This window comes from Apodemus sylvaticus, chromosome 5 (assembly GCF_947179515.1).
Source record: "Apodemus sylvaticus chromosome 5, mApoSyl1.1, whole genome shotgun sequence".
NCBI classification, from domain to species: domain Eukaryota; kingdom Metazoa; phylum Chordata; class Mammalia; order Rodentia; family Muridae; genus Apodemus; species Apodemus sylvaticus.
The window spans coordinates 53,837,642-53,854,950 of NC_067476.1; the positions used below are offsets into that span (position 1 = coordinate 53,837,642).

Here is a 17,309-nt window from a genome sequence, read left to right on the forward strand (position 1 = left end):
TGCAGACATGGAACCTTCCCATGCACAACTTGGAAGCCCTGTCCTGCCAGTACCAATCGAGACATTTCAAGAGTAGTGCTCCGCTCCTACTGGCTGGTTGCCATCCAGGATAGTCCAAGCTGAGCCAAAGCAGCAATGTGTTGTTCCTCAGTCAGACTTACAAGCAATGGCCACAGGCACCGACCAACAGCAGGTTGGACGTCTCGATGGTGCTGCCCCGTGTGGGTACTCTTGTCCACTCTCAGGAATCACCAGTGTCATGGCAAATGCCCTCCATGGCACACACAGTTGTGTGGGGCTTGAACTGGGATGGTCCAGAGCACTCACTCATTAGGAAGCACTGACTTTTGAACTATCTGTGAAGTACACACACACAGTATATACAGCAATACGCAGACTTGTCCAAGGAAGTATGGAATTGGTGCTTCCTGGTTAGAGCTGAAGTACTTCTTAAAGTGCTACATCTGTGTGTGAGGGTGCACACAAAAGGTGTGGAAGATGGTTTCAGGTTGTATGTTTGTGTGCAAAACAAAGGCAGATAATAAAGGATGTGTGTGTGCATAGTGAGTGTGATTTTTATTTTTACTGTATATAACACAAAATCTGCCACTAGCAATATTATTAAAAAGTAATATTATGTGCCAGAGATAGTGGCACTTTAATCTAAATATTTAGGAGGTAGAGGCAGGAGAATCTCTGTGAGCTCAAAGCCAAGCCTGGTCTACATAGCAAGTTCCAGGCCAGCCAGAGCTACCTATAGAGACCCCGTCTCAAATGAAAGTAATATCATTATTGCATATAGTGTATAACAACATAATATAATTATTAAACATTAGAAAAGCAATATTACTTTAAAAACCTCCTTGTCATAGCAGGATCATTGTTCCAGCTTATGTCTTTTCTTCAGCAAGTGCACACTAAGTATAAATGCAGCTTTTTAGTTGCTGGCTAATGGATCTTTACATGTTATACATATGCTATCTCAGCTCAGTGAGAAATGTAGGAGCACTGCCCTTCCCTTACTTATCATTTAGCTAAACCCCTCTGTGCTCATCAGATCTCTGACTGACAGTTTCTAGTACTGACAGCGTCGTTAATGGTACTCATTCCGAACAGTTTCCGGGTGGTCTGTCCTACCAGAAACCTGAACTTTTATCTTCCTCCAGATCTGTGACCTCCCCTTCCACACAGTACAGTATCACTGTCAAATTCACCCGACCCTTGTGCAACAAGGCTGAGAGCGCTCGTGATCCTCCTCGACTGCCCTGTTCCCTTCATCTCTGCCTTTAACGCGGGGTAGGGTAGAAAAGGGACTGAGTCAGCGAGCCGGGTGATAGTCAAGTCTTATTCTGAGACTACATTCCTAGAGTTTACACTATTTCAGGAGACTATTCTGAGTAAAAGGCCAGATAGGTACATACCCCTGCAGAGGCAGGATCCTTCACAGCTACGGCACAGTCAGAGATCCTGAGTGCAGAGATTTCCCACCAGCAAGCCTCTGGTCCTTTCGACTGACTACCTGGCGTCATAGGGACAGGGCCACATTCTGTGCCTTCACCCAGCTGCCGTGGGCCTTTGGGGCTCTGCGCAAGGACATATGGATCGGAGGAATTCTCTTTACCATAATGTGACTTTGGTTTCAGGGTTGCCTGATCTACAGTGTCGTCCTAGCATGAAGCCCTGGACTAGCCTCAGTCCTGGAAGATGGGCAGAATGGACAGACTTCTCTTTGGGGATACTGACAAGGACAATTCAGCCTTACTCTGGGGACCCTTTATGAATCTTCCTAGCCTTTTAAGCAGTAATTAACATCAAAGACATAGTACCACTTTACTACGGAGTGGGGCTATCAAGAACCCACAGTGTTTCCTAATTTTAAATTCCAACTTCTGCCCACTCCAATGATTTTTTCCCCCATCTGTGTAAGGTTAGTTACAAAATGCTGTTATTCTGGGCTACACAATGTTGACCTGACCTACTCAAAGACAAAAAATTCTTGCTGATTGATTTTGTTATTCTGTTCTTATAAACGACTACAGTTGCGCAGCTGTTCCTGATTAGCCAGTGTACTGCTGGAGTTATGCACAAATAATTTTATAATGAACTCAGCAAGTACAAGGGCAGGGGAAGTGGAATGGAGTCTCACCTCCCAGGAAAATCCACAGGAGTGAGGAGGGCGGGGCTCTCAGGCCTCTCCAGGTTTCAATCTCTATCTGCAACGGTTTGCTTTTTCCTCAGTGTGTAATTTCCGCAGAGCCTCCAATGAATGTCTTCAAAGAACCTTTGTCTTTGGAGTTTTGAATTCAAGAGGGAACCCAATTAGCTCTTTAGGCTTAAGACTCCTTAAATATCCCCAACTTTGTATTTGGTATGTTTCTGTTCTTCACATTAGTGAAACATTTATATTTTCTGAGACAATGTCGTAAATAATATATGTTTAGAGGGGAAAAAATAGGATTGAAAGGTCTCAATTGACTTTATTATTAATAGAAAGTGTTTTGCTTTAGTTTAGCACAGAATAATTAATCTCTGTGAGATTAGACATCTAATCTCACAGGTTAGAATCTTTTCTAAAAGATGAACTTATACACATAAAAAAATAAGAAAAAGATGGGGCATGAATAGTTCAAATGAGTGGGAGTTATTTTCTCCTTAAGGCAGAGTTATTGAAGAGGATTTCATTTTAAAAAAATCATTTGAAACAAATGAAGAAAAGGAGGGTAGAAAGTTTGTATCCTAAAATGAACTGGGTAGCAGAGATGTAGGGAACACTCTCAAATTGTGTTAGCCAGACTGTGAATTGCCACAGCTTTCGGAATGTAATACCACCTCAGGGACCAACACACAGAAACAAAAGCTTCTGTGTGTTAGCGTGTTCAAACGCACGTGCAGAGCGTGCTCTCAGAAAAACTACACCTGCAGAAGAAACCTTGAAACAGTGTGACCGGGGGAACAAGTGACAGAATAGTAAACATTCATGCTGTAATTGAGGTTTTTTTTTTTTTTTAATCTGTAGAGAATGTCTGTGATGCTCTATTATATTTCAAAAAAAATATTGCCTGGAGCTGTTTGAGGTCCTGGGTTTAGTCCTAAGTGCTGTGAAAGAAAAAAGTACAAACTAGTATGTGGAAGTCCACTCTTATTACTAGAAGCTATTTGTGGAAATGTGGCTATTGATAGTTATATAAGCAGAGAAAAAGCATGAGCCAGAGTGACTCATATTATCTTTAGGAAGGAAAACTTGAGAGAGGGGAGAAAAAAAATCAACTTTTAATACATATTTCTTTTTGCCTTTTTAAAATTTATGTATTGTGAGGTGCATAGGTGTGTGTGTGTGTATTCAGGTGTGCAGACACAGAGGCATGGAGACACCAGAGGAGATATCAGGTGCTACCCTCTAGTCTCAATTTTATTTGGGAGAGGGTTTCTCATTGAACCTGAAGCTCACTGTTGATTGGCTGGTTGGCCAGTGAGTTTCTGGATCTACCGGTCTTCACCGGGCAGTCCTAGGGTCACAAGTATGAAAGGACGTATGTATTTGGCTTTTGTGGAGGAGAGCCACCAGAGGTGCCCCACTGAGCCACTCCTCAGGCAGCAGGGACATACTCATTTGTGATCTGAACAACAGCACAAGTGCTGAACACATGGTCTGTTGGAGAATAAAACTTCTCCTAAGCTCCAAGGGGAAAAATATGCATTATTTTATCATAGCAAATGGAGCTAGTCAGTTAAAGATTTCCACACATAAGGCTGGAGGATGGCTCAGTGGCTAAGAACACTGACTGCTCTTCCAGAAACCCTGAGTTCAATTCCCAGCAACCACATGGTGGCTCACAACCACCTGTAATGAGGTCTGATGCCCTCTGCTGGTGTGCAGATGTACATGCAGACAGAGCACTCAGATACATAAGTCAATAAACCTTTAAAAAAAGAAAAAAGAAAAGATACTTCCACACACAGAGGAATTTTATGGTTAAAATAAGGCCAAATGATACTGAGAGTTCTTTAATCATGAGAGATTATCTTTTTTTCTGATTCTAGTTCCTCTTCAAAAACAGATTAAGGGGGGAGGGAATTATACTGCCTAGAAAATGACCTTAGAGCTCTCGGACTTGCACTAACACAAGCTCTATACACCCTCAACCTCATTTTTTTTATTTGTCTCAGGGGAAAAAATGTAAATTTTGAAAATAAGCAGTGGTAATTGTAGGAGAAAGAGCAATGTGTGTCTTTATTCTAAAACCCCAGTATTCTTTAAAACCGCCATTCTGGGTTTCTCTTTAGAAATTTGTGATCAGATTACAGCTGTAATGGACACACAGAGGCCCTGACTAAAATAAACTACCTTATTGACTTAAAAAGCTTTTAAAAGGGTTTCAACTATTTTGCCTTTTTCTAGGTTCTCAAAAATATAATCAGGAATTTCTGGCACATGTGAAGGCTTGTCTTAAAGTTCCTCCACTTGCTGTCTGAGATGCAGGGTTGAGAACTGGTTTATTATTTCTTTCTTCTCCACACTCTAACCCAGTTTGTGCGCAATCCATTTCTATAGTCCTTCCTGTCAGTCACACCCCCTGCCTACCTGATGGCACACACACTCGAGAGCACACACACACACACACACACACACACACACGGGGGTGGGGTGCCGATGGGATGTGGCCTGTTTAAGCACTGCTGCTTCCTTTCTCCTCTCCCTCCGCCTGATCTGACTGCCTCCTTTATTTAACTACCCATCTCCACAACACACGACTATTGTGGTCCAGACACTGCTCTCTCTGTTTATGTTCCCAAAGAGTAAATAGCTAGGATACATGTTTTCTCAAGGTTCTGTGGGATGCTCATCTATTCTGCTGGGGGAGGGGAGACCCAAGGTTTCCTGAGCATCATTTGATGGCTAAGTAACACTTCAACATTGTATCTCTCAGAGACCAAGTCAGTGGCTTTCTTTGACCTTTATGGGTCTAGCTTTCTTGTTCAACACACACAATCTCTCACACAAACCAACCAGAAAATGTTTGTGATGCTTAAGAAATGAGCTGAGGTCATCAGAAATACAAATGGACAGAAAAAAACCAAGTTACCCAGCAGCCCATTGGTCTGTTGGTCTATGCAGGGTCAACAGTAAATTACGACATGCATTCTGCCACAGAGCAAACTAACAGGTGAGCTGATATAGTCGCTGACTTAACAGTGAACGCTCTAATGAGTGATTGTGATCAACCAAAAGGGGACTAATTAAATACATCCCAACTTCAGAATGCTACCCAGCTGTCAGAGACACATGGGGGCAGGGCGCTGGTGTACAGCCCAGCGGCATAGCCTCCATGTGCTTAGCATATTCAAGATCCCGGGTTTGAGCCTCAGCTCAGTCTAACAATGACCATGCAGAGGAGGTCCCTACAGCTGGGTGTCCAAGAAACACTAAACGCTTCACTGGTTGGTGATTTTTTTTTCACTTTACCACAAGAATAATTAAAAACGAAGTAAGAAAGAAATGAGTAACACATCCCCAAATTCTGTGGGGATGGTTAAAGTATGAGAAGAAAAGACATGTTGGGAATAAGTAAGAGAAAAGACAAATTGCCCGGATTTAAAGGAACAAGTCACTTCGCTTGCTGGTGACTGTATGAACATCTTAACACAGAGACATATTTTAAAGGAACATGCATTGTCTATGTAATAAAAATGAAAAAAACTCATGTAAAAGTCAACTTTGGCTTAACGTTACAATCGACTCCTCTAGCCACGAACACTGCATCCGAGTCCCTATTTCACGCACCACTTCCTTCCCGCTGCAGGCACCAGACAGAACCGGCCCAAGGTCAACAGAGTCGGTGGCAGGGGAGGCTGGCGCCCACCAGCTTTGTTTAAACATCTCTCTCCGCTGTGCGTCCCTGCGCAGCCCCAGGTGGAGCCTTCACACTCAGGTGAAGAGGAGCAGACACGCACTGCCAGACACGCGCTGCCGCAGAGGTCCTGGATCAGCCCTTGCCTCTGGAGCACAAGGCTGAGGCCCGTGGACCAGAGCGAGTAAATGAGGAAATTCAGTGAGGGAAAGAAAAAGCTCTCAGCGAAGGAGAGGAGACCTGAGAACGGGGTGTCAAGAAGACTGCCTGAAGTTTTTATCCATTGAAAAACAGACAAGCAAACCGAAGTCTCTGTGGTTGATCTGAAGGAGCGCCCGCTAGGTGGACAGGACGCTCGATGGGGTCTGGGCTCTGTACGCCACCTCTCTCCCCCTCCAGGACTCACTGTGAGTGGGAGGAGGTAGGTTGGCCTTGTCTCCTAAAATAACTTGGACTTTTCTTATCCTAGGCTTGTTGTGGGGTCCCCAGACCTGGGTCTTAACTGTGGGATGCTCCTGGCTGCTGGCCTGTGTCACCTCAAGGGTGCACCCCTGTGATTAGCCAGGAGCTTTGTCTGTCCCTACCTGCCTCATTTTAGGGGTCTATCTGCCTCTGTCTCTGGCAGTATTAGAGCAGAGACTAGCACCTCTTAGTATTTTAGTAATGATCGTCCCTTCTACAAGAACACAAATCCTATGAGTTATCAGAACTACTTCCTATTTTGGGTATAAGATACTCTACAGCTAAATTAACCATGGCAACGAAGGTGACTTTATACAGATCACCCAGAGTAAAAAGTCCAGTTTTAGGTTGAGATGTTTCCCGGCATCTTAAAATCAGAGTTTTCTGCAAAACAAGGATCTGTTTTGACTTCCTAGAAAAGTCATTCACCTCAACTCTGACTGCCAGGGTGAAGAAGTTACCATCGCTTAGTAGAGAGTAATAAATGAACTTCATTTTGGGGGAATAAGCGCAAAAATGGATGTTTTTAAAAAGTGACTGCTTTGAAGAGTCTGTTGTCTAGTGGGGTGGGTAGAAAAGACGGAGATTCAGGGCAGAACAGAAAACAGGGACTGGTGACTGAGAGGAGTGAGCTGAGGGAGCAGGGCGCGTGTCAGTGTGTAGGAGTGAGTTCTCATCCAGTGTGAGCTGCGAGTTCTCATCCAGTGTGAGCCGTGCTTACCGTCTGTACTGGCTGGTTGTGTGTCAACTAGACACAGGCTGGAGTTATCACAGAGAAAGGAGCTTCAGTTGGGGATGTGCCTCCATGAGATCCAGCTGTGGGGCATTTTCTCAATTAGTGATGGGGGGGGGGTAGGGCCCACTGTGGGTGGTGCCATCCCTGGGCTGGTATTCTTGGGTTCTATAAGAAAGCAAGCTGAGCAAGCCAGGGGAAGCAAGCCAGTAAGAAACATCCCTCCATGGCCTCTGCATCAGCTCCTGCTTCCTGACCTGCTTGAGTTCCAGTCCTGACTTCCTTTGGTGATGAACAGCAATGTGGAACTGTAAGCTGAATAAACCCTTTCCTCCCCAACTTGCTTCTTGGTCATGCTTGTGCAGGAATAGAAACCCTGACTAAGACACCATCGTTACCCCAGAGGTGGGAGCTAACAGGTACCTCCCACTCACTTGCCTATGTCCTTTCACAGAATAGTAACAAAGCCTATTCACTCTGTCTTCTTAACGTCTGTGGAACTCACCTACAGATGTAGAGAAGTCAGGGGAAGGGACGATGCAGGGAAGGCACTTAGATGGACATGGGAACCACAGTTTAGCAGAAGCCAGGAGTGGGTGGGTCATGTCCGATAATGGTGGAGGCAGAGCTGAGTTAAAGGTGCAGGGTTTGGAATAAGACTGCCCCGGTCTGAACTAACCCTGCCACCAGCTACGAAACTCAGCCTCACGCACCACATAAACAGAAATCTCACAGGGTTGCTCGAACATTAAATGAATCAACTAAATGGCATGTGACTAGTGACATTATAGGAAGGAAGAGGGACATGGAAGGAAGGAAGGAAGGAAGGAAGGAAGGAAGGAAGGAAGGAAGGAAGGAAGGAAGGAAGGAAGGAAGGAAAAAAGAGGGAGAGAGGAGTGGGGAGGGAGGAGCTGAGAGGCGGCTCAGCACCCACACAGTGGCTCACGCCATCTTTAACTCCAGTTCCACGGGAACCAACACGCTCTTCTGGTCTCCAAGTACACCTGCATTCATGCAGTACACAGGCACATGTCTCTCCAGCCCCTGGATTGTTCTATTTTGTTGTTGTTGTATTGTTTTGTTTTTAAAGACAGGATTTCTCTGTGTAGCCCTGGCTGTCCTGGAACTCACACTGTAGATCAGGCTGGCCTCGAACTCACGGAGCTCCACCTGCCCGTGCCTCCTGAGTGCTGGGATTAAAGGTGCACCACCACCACCCAGCTAAAAGGACAGCAAACGTTATCCTAACACATTTCTTGTTCTAGAATAGCCCATGGTTTTTGCTGTTGTTGTTGTTGTTTGTTTGAGACAGAGATTCCTTGTAGCTCCGGCTGTCCTTGAACTTGGAGATCTGCCAGGCTCTGCCTCCCAAGTGCTGTGATTAAAGGTGTGTGCCACCAAAATCACTGAAAGCTTTAAAGAATGTCATTCACTTAATTTAATTGGGCTGGGTGGGTGCATGCCTTTAGGGTAGGCACTCAGGTGGCAGAGGCAGGTTGATCTCTGAGTTCAAGGCCTATCCCGAAAAACAAAAATAAAAATAAATTAAGATTTAAAAAAAAAAATTGGGCTCAGTGTTAGAGTCTTATTTGGCATGTCTGAAGCACTGAGTTCAAACCTCAGCACTGCAAAAACGAAAATCAAAATGCACACTAGTATAATTGAGAGATAAGACAGAACCAAAAGAAAATATGAATTAGCCGGGCATTGGTGGGATAGCCTTTAATCCCAGCATTTGGGAGGCAGAGGCAGGCAGATTTCTGAGTTCGAGGCCAGCCTGATCTACTGAGTGAGTTCCAGGACAGCCAGAGCTACACAGTGAAACCCTGTCTTGAAAACAAAACAAAACAAGGGAAAAGAAAAGAAAAAGGAAACATTTATACTAAATAAATGGCTTGTTCAAAGAGAAAAATCCATTTATAGTAAACATTAAAATGTAACAGAGACACACTTTTATGTGAGTCATAGCAATCAAAACTACAATACAAAAGTTGTAGTTAGTTACATCTCGTGACTCTCACCTGTGTTCTTTCACTGTGTTCTTTTATTGCTTTTGCTTTCTCGATAAGTATTTGTGACTAAAGGGCAACTCTGTAATGCTCTTTCCACAAGCTGTCTGGCCACAAGAAGAAATGATGTCCTAGCTACTGGGCTTGGGCTCCACACCTGAGATCAAAGCTGCTTGGACTGAGGCAGGCAGCTAATATCCTTGTTAAACTCCACTCCCACGGATGGAGGGCATGATAACCAATATTTCCTGGTGCCTAGGGGCTAAGAAAGTGCTGCATTCCCTGACCTTAATCTGCCCTAAAAACCTCAGCAGTGTAGACTCTTCCGGGTAGACAGAGACTGCAGAACTCAGACATCAAGATTCTTCTCCTCCTTGGGGCTACATGGTAAACGCCAAACGAGCTAGATCAGGGGGATCCGAGAGACTGTTTCTTTATGTTAAGTTATACTAAAAGCAGCTCCTATGTGTAGGCTGCTTTGTTTTGTCCACACTGATTATATAACAGTGTTAATGATAATGTCTCACAAGCACCAACAGCACCATTGTACACAACCTGCTAAGTATCCCGTGCACGTGACCACATATGACCCTCAAAGCCATCCTCTATGTAGAGATCGCTGCTCTCACTTTAGGGGTAAAGGAAAAAAAGACCTTGTAAGACAGAGTGCTTGTATCAGACACAAGATCAAGGAGACTTCGTGGTCCATGCTGAAACCATGCGGAAACAATACTCAGCACACTGTCATCACCTGTGGGCTCTCGAAAGTGAATGCTCTAGGGCCAGAGGCCCATGCATGTATTCCCAGGACCTGAGAGGCAGAAGGAGGAAGACTGCTCCAAGTTCCAGGCCAGCCTGGTCTACATGGCAGGTTCCAGGCAAGCCAAGGTTACCTATCATAACCTGCTACAAACAAACCAAACCAAGACTTACACCCCTCACTCCACACGCAGAACTGAGCCTTTATAAGCTTCTCATCACACATGGCTAAGACCCAGCAGCTCACTCCACACTAATTCACACGTTAGCAGAGAACACTACCCAACTAACTGAAGGGATCCTCAAGGGTTTTATTGTTCAAAAGTACCCATGAGTCAGTTAGTGATCTCAGCCTGCCTATGATACCCACGGGGTGAGCAACAGCTACATTTGTTAGGGTTGGGCAGTGTAACGAGGCTCCAGGAGGAAGTCCTTTGTCCCAGGGAAGTGACACCAGGAGTGATTCTCAACTGAAGCTGGACAGTGGGACAGAACGCGACACCTGAATCTCCCCATGGCGAGCACATACACAGTGATGAATAATTGCTAACAGGACAAACCAATGAAAGGCTAACTCCCAGCAGCTGAAAGGAATCCCACTCCTTGAAACCCCTTGTTCTTCTTATAGCTATTATTATTGTTGTTGTTATTATTATATTATTACTATTATTACTAAATAAGTACGCTATAGCTGTCTTCAAATAAGTACGCTATAGCTGTCTTCAGACACTGCAGAAGAGGGTATCATATCTCATTATGGATGATTTTCGTTACTGGGATTTGATCTCAGGACCTCTGGAAGAACAGTCAGTGCTCTTAACCGCTGAGCCATCTCTCCAGCCTGGAAGTCCCTTGTTCTCCACCTTTCCACATTTGCCTTCCAGCCCTGCTGTTCCCAACAAAGTTGTCTACAGTGATGGGAAACATCCGGGACAAACCCTTCTGAGCTAAGTCTCCCCTCTACTCAGCAGAGAACATGACTAAATGTTCCAGTAGAGACCCTCACTTCAAAGAGCAGCAGGCTTGATTCCAACTGCAACCCAAATGGCCGGTGTGGGGCCCACGGCCTGACTGACTACATGGGTTGCTGGAAACCATCTGCAGAGGGGCCACGGCATGGGAATCATCAGAATTCTCGTAGACTCCATTGGAGGACAGGCTCCAGGAAGGCCACAGCTCTGGGAGCTAGATTCCCAGGTCCTTAGAAACGAACGGGTTACAGGGAGAAATTAAAAATGTTCTCGTGTGCTTTAGAACAAAAGTATAAAAAGAATAAACGAATACTTGACTTCACCGTGGAAAGTGCACGTCTTTAAAATTACAGCTATAGTTAGGACCACACTCAGATATCAAAGACTACCGTGACAAAACCAGAATATCCTGACCATTCATGAGAGTCGGCTCGCGGCTGCCAGAGCGCCCTGGCACAGTCAAGTTTAAAAGACACTGGCGTTCTTCTCTTTGCTGCCAAATCTGGCAGGTCCTTTTTGCTTGTGTCTTGGTTGATACACAGTGCCTAGTGACTGAGTTACTTTGTATCAAATTGCTTCTTGCTGTCTCATAAGCTGTTATGCTGCTCTAGCCTGAGACCCTGTGGTGGAACCACTGTCTGTCGACACAGTCACACAGTAGGTCTAAGGGCATCCGGCAGTAGCTAAACACACAGCAGAAAATGTGTGAAATGGACAACTGAAGGAAGATGCGCATCCCTCCATCTGGAATGAGGTTCATTCTCCCTTATTGTCCCAGAATTTGACCATTCCCTGCTTTCAAATCACTTTGCTCTCCATCACATAATCTATAAAAGAGCTCATGTGATAGGTGGCCAAATAGAAAAGCTATGGCTTCTCAGGGAAGACGTGGTGTTGCTGAGCTGATCCAGAACATTGGCCAAACCCAGTCTGTGGCTTCTCTTCAGCCGGCGACAGGCACTCGCAGATGCGTGTAGGGACACACAGTGCACCCACCACCCCACATCTCTCAGAGACTCAACCTGCTGAATCAGGGTAGAAGGCAGCACCTGAGCACTGTACGAAGCAGAAAGCCCATAGTTTATGCCAGACTTTCTCTCTTTAAGAATTCAAAATGTGCAGGGCGGTGGTGGTGCACCCCTGTAATCCCAGCACTTGGGAGGCAGAGGCAGATGGATTTCTGAGTTCGAGGCTGGCCTGGTCTACTGAGTGAGTTCCAGGACAGCCAGAGCTACACAGAAAAACCCTGTCTCGAAAAAAAAAAATCAAAATGTGATCTACAAACTGAAACAGACATTACATTTTAAGTTATTTATCTATTATCGAAATAAGCATTTTTTGAGGATGCAAAAAAAATCTATCAATGCCTTCAAATGAAAATACAGTATTCAAATTGTATGGAAACTGTTAATAGAAAACCTACCCAGACTGCACACGGGTCCACTGTCCCTTTGAATCTACCTGCAGGCCGGCACAGGAACTGGAGAGATGAAGGACAAGGAAGATCCAAGACAGACTAGCAGCTTTCAGAGAAAGAGACCAAATCTGCTCACAGCAGACACCCTGAGGGGTTAGGAGCCCACAGCCCAGGGATATTCCTTGGAGATTAAGCAAGACCTAGTCAAACCAGGTTCCACACAGACACACCTTTTGTTAATCTGAGTTCAAAGTCTAGCCACAAACCGAGAATCTGGGTCATCCCTATCGGATTTCTCTTACACTAGCTAAGTTTAACAGTTCTTTCTTTGAAAAGAAAAGCATGATAAAGTGTATGTTGGGGGGGGGGGGATGAAGATTGAAGGAAAGCGGTCCACGATTTAGGGAGAGGCCCCGGGCGCAAAGCCCTGACCCGAGCGGGCCGCCCTTCCAGGAGCAGACGCAGGCACCTAGAGCAGGCACAAACCCGGGATCAGGCTGCCTCCCAGGCATCGGAGCCAAGTTCTGGGAGCCGCGCGCTCAAAAGTCCCCCGCCCTCGGGGGAGCTGGAGTTGCAGATGCGGCTCCCGGGCATCACGGAGAGAGCGCGGTTAGATCGGTCGGGGCCATGGGCGGCCCTGGGTCGGTGCAGCCCGGCAGCGCTCAGCAGGGAGCGCGGCATCTAGAGCCTCGGCAGCCGCCGCCCCTTCCTCCCGCGCGGGCTGGACCGCGGGCCTGAGCGGGGATCGCTCCCCTCGGCGCCGAGGACGCGGCCCCGACATCCCGCCCCTCCGCACCCCAACTCCGTGGACCCCGGACGCGCCCTGCATGGCGGGGTGCGTCTCCCTTACCGTGCGGCGGCTCCGGGCGGCTCCTCGGCCCCGCGGCGCGCGGGGCATTTTTTTCTGGGAAACTTCTCTCTGGGTCCGCAGGGCTGAGCCGGGGCGGGCAGGAAAAGCGCTCCGCGCCGGGAGGCTGCGACCATCCGGGAACTTCGCCGAGATGTGAGCCCTCCCCCTCGGCCCGCGTCCTCCCCCTAGGGCCCCCGCCACACGCGGCCGCCCGCCGAGGCAGCCGCTGGCCCTTCGCCCTTCGCCCTCGCCGCGCCCTGCTCTCCGTGGCCGGCGGGGCCCGAGCCTGGGCTGGGCTCTCCCCGGGGCGGAGGCCGAGGGATCCGGACCCGCGTGCGCCCTGGAGCCGGCCCTGGAAGGGATACCCAACCCAGGACGCTATCCCTAGAGACTGCACGGGCCTCCGGGTGAGGTCCTCTCCCCACGCCACAGGGAAAACCTTTTCCCGTCATCTCCACGCCGCTCCCGAATCAGAGGGCCCCCGCTGTGAGAAACGTGAAAGTTTCCATTCACTTTAAAAGCTGGCTTTTAAAATGGAGTGGCCCCACTGGAGCCCAAGGGCCACGCGCGTCCCCAGTCCCCGCCCACTGGGAACGCACTGCTCTTCCCGGGATAAGGTGCCAGTCGCTTGGGATTCTTGGAATCTTTTTTTTTTCCACCAACTTCTGCAAACATAGAAAGATCAAGAACGGAGCGAGTGTAAGGAGAAAACTGAGGCCCTTCCACATGGGCTCTCAAAACCACCACCCTCAGGCTTCCAAAGGCAAGTTAACACGAGGATGACGCATTACAACAAATATATTTGAAAAAACAAAGACGAATTATGGCCAGTATAATAATTACTGGCCCGTATGGTAAAAAATGCCAAGGCGATATAGCTGCCCTCCGAGTAAAGGTAGGAAGGCTTTGAGAAGATGCACCTCAGAATTTGGCATCTAAGATGCGAGCCCTTGGCTTCAGGCTTTCTGTGCTGAGCTGCTCCTGTGTGTGCCTTCTCTGTGACATTGTGACATGCTTCTGGCCAATACGATCATCCTGGAAAGACAGTGACAAGGGCCACCTCTCCTAATCTCTTATTGTCTTTTTTTTTTTTTTTTGGTAGAAGTCCCTAAATGCACTCTTTCTTTTTTCTTTTTTGTTTTGTTTTTGTTATTTTTAGGTCTCCATGAATTCCAGACTAGTCACAAACTCCCATAGTTAACAGTATTCATCTAAGGTTTAGTCTATATTTGCCTTTTTTTTTTTTTTTTTTTTTTTTTTTTTTTTTTTTTTTTTTTGGCTTTTCGAGACAGGGTTTCTCTGGCTGTCCTGGAACTCACTCTGTAGACCAGGCTGTCCTGGAACTCAGAAATCCGCCTGCCTCTGCCTCTGCCTCCCAAGTGCTGGGATTACAGGTGTGCGCCACCATGCCCGGTTTATATTTGTCTTTTATGTATGTATTTATGTAACGTGTATAAGTGGTTTGCCTGCAAATATGTCTGCATCATATGCATGCCTGGTGCCACAGGGGCCATAAGAAGGCCTTCTGATATAAGAAGGTGTGGGACGCCCTGAGAATGGAATTACAGACAGTTGGGAGCCACCACGGGGACGCTGGCAATCTAACTAGCGTCCTCTGGAATAGCAGCAAGTGCTCTTCACTGCTGAGCATTTCTCCAGCTCTGGCCACGATTCTTGACATTGAGTTTGGATCTTTTCCTGGGTTAGCAATGTGTGGTAAATATTCTCTCTTGTTGCTTGACAACGCGGGGAATCCGTGCAGAGGGTAAACAATCCATACTCTGCCGTGTGCTGTGTTGCTAAGCAGTGGGAGCAGCCAGGGACATTAAGTACACGTTCAGCTTGAGACGGCTTCTGCTTACGATTGGTCTCTCCGTCGTCGACAGAGGAGCTCTGAACCTGCTCTGCTTCTTGTTTTATGATTCCCATCTTGGGAGCCACTCTAACTCCTCCTAACGCTGTGCCTTCGGACCCCACCCCCGATAACCAAGACTTTATTGCGGTTACCTTTCCCTGAATAGAAGATAGTCTGAAATACCAGAAAAGGGAGTTTACCTGCCTCATTGAATTTCTTACAGGAACCTCTGTAAACTAGGCATCTGTCTCGATTTTACACACAAGAATGGTGCCCCCGAGAAAACTTGGCTGACCTGCCCAAGATCTCTTAGTATATGAATTTCTAAATCCAGATCATTATGACATTAATACTTTGCTCCAATCACCATGCCATAAGTCTCTTGACTTGATTTCCTGTTTGTTCCACCTCTGAGCTGCTACTGGCAGGAATGATCTGAATTACGATCCCTGAATGCTAAGCCACAAAAGAAAGACAAATTGTTACAAGCTTTAGTAAAGAAGTGTTGGTGTCCAAGCAGATCTGGTTAAAGGCTCTGTGCTAGACTCGGTTCTGTCTTCTGGGCTCATGCAGGAAGGAGGTGGGATACCAGGTGAATGGAGCGCTGTGCTCAGCCAGCCAGCAGAAGCAGAGGACCAGGATGTGCAGGGGAGGGCGCTGTCTACAGGCTGCTTTGCGCCACATGAGTGCTGAGCATATTTAATAGATATATCCAAAACTGAAAGACCAACGCTCCTGAGAGATGATTATTTTACTTACTGACACTGCACCTTATTCCAAAAAAGAGTTTTAAAAAGCCTTGAGACAGAACTGAATAGGGTAATATTTAGACCTCATGGGAAAGCAAATTCACCAAATATTTTCGCTCCATTTTTTTTTGTTCCTAAAAGTATGTACTTATTCTAAACAATTCGAATAATTGATAGTCATAAAAACAGAAAGTGAGAGCCACCTAAATCCCATCTAGAAGCAGCCATTTGTGATTTTTCCATGGATTTTCTGTGAATTTTTGTTACACAGCAAATAGGCATGAAGGCGTAAGTCAGTGGTAGAGGGTTTGTCTAAGATGCACAAGGTCCTGGGCGTGATTCCCCACCTACACACACACACACACACAAGCTCACTCTGCATTGATTATCTGCTGCTATGTGAAATTATCAAAAATTTACCAGCTCAAAACCACATCCATTTATTAACTGAGGACTTTCGGTAAGCGAGCACCATTTGACGCATTCCTCTGTTGAAAGGCTGAGTTCTTGACTAGAGGCGCTGGGGGGAAGATCCACTTCCAGGCTCGCTCTGGTCACTGGCAGAACTAAGTTCCTGACTGAAGACGGGCTGAGGCACCCGCTTCCTTCCCAGCTGCCAGCTGTAAGCCTACTCTTGGCACTCGGAAGCCAGAACACTCTGTCCTCAAGTCCAGGGACAAAGACTCTCCATATACAAACTTGTTACATTCAGAGTATGTATGCCAGGATAAACCCTACCCACCTAATCCCCCTGAAGCTGATCCCCCTCTCTTATACTCAGTCTTAATTACATCTATGACATCCCTTCACCACAGCATCCAGACTAGGGCCAATTTGAATAACTAGTGGAAACGCTAGGGATGGAATTCTCTTGGGTATGAAAGTTTATCTTTCCATTCCACTAAGACTCAACAAATCTAATACATTCTTTTTTTTTTAAGCTAGACATTTTTTTTTACTGTATTTCTAATAATGATGATCTCATTGGCAAGCTCTGTATTAATTAGTCATTACTCCGTAACAAAATAAAAGGTTGTGACTTAAACATTTATTTCATCATAGTTTCTGTGGATTAGGAATATGGCTATAGTTCAACTGGGTAGTTTTAGCTGATAATCTCTGACAGGACTGAAGTCAAAGAACTGACCAGGGCTGCTGCAGTCATCTGGAGGCGTGTCTAGAGAAGGCCTCATTTCCAAGGTGTCTTGCAGGACAAGATTTTAGTTCTCACTGGCTATTGGCTGAAGACATCAATCACTCTTGATGGTCAATTGACAAGTGTGTAAGTGACTAGCCGGGCACACTTCTGGGTGTGTCTAAAAGGCCATTTTCAAAGAGAATTAACCAACAAGGACAGACTGCCTGCATGAGGGCGGTGCCATCCCCTAAGCTGGCGGCTGGGTGGATAAAAGGTGAAAATGAAGGCAAACCAGCCAGTCCCCGTGGCATTTTTTCTGTAACCCCGGGCAACTGTGATCTGAGCTCTTCTGCTCCTATGTGCTCTGCTCTAAATGCTTTTTAAACAAGCGTCCAAACACAGCTTTTCTTTTTTTTAATTGTTCAAACAGATGTTTTGCCACAGTGATGAAAAAAACTGACTACCACAGAAAATTAGTACCAAGATATTAAATGTTGTGGCATTTAATCCTGACTGT

The 17,309-nt window shown here is 46.3% G+C and overlaps 1 protein-coding gene across 1 annotated transcript in view; it reads right to left on the reverse strand.

The window, feature by feature from the left end:
• Wipf1 (WAS/WASL interacting protein family member 1) overlaps positions 1 to 13,162 on the reverse strand; it is a 105,028-nt gene extending 91,866 nt beyond the window's left edge. Inside the window, exon 1 of the mRNA XM_052182716.1 lies at positions 13,051 to 13,162. The gene's annotated coding sequence lies outside the window, so the exon portion shown is untranslated. The remainder of the gene's footprint in view (positions 1 to 13,050) is intronic.
• Positions 13,163 to 17,309: the final 4,147 nt, after the last annotated feature.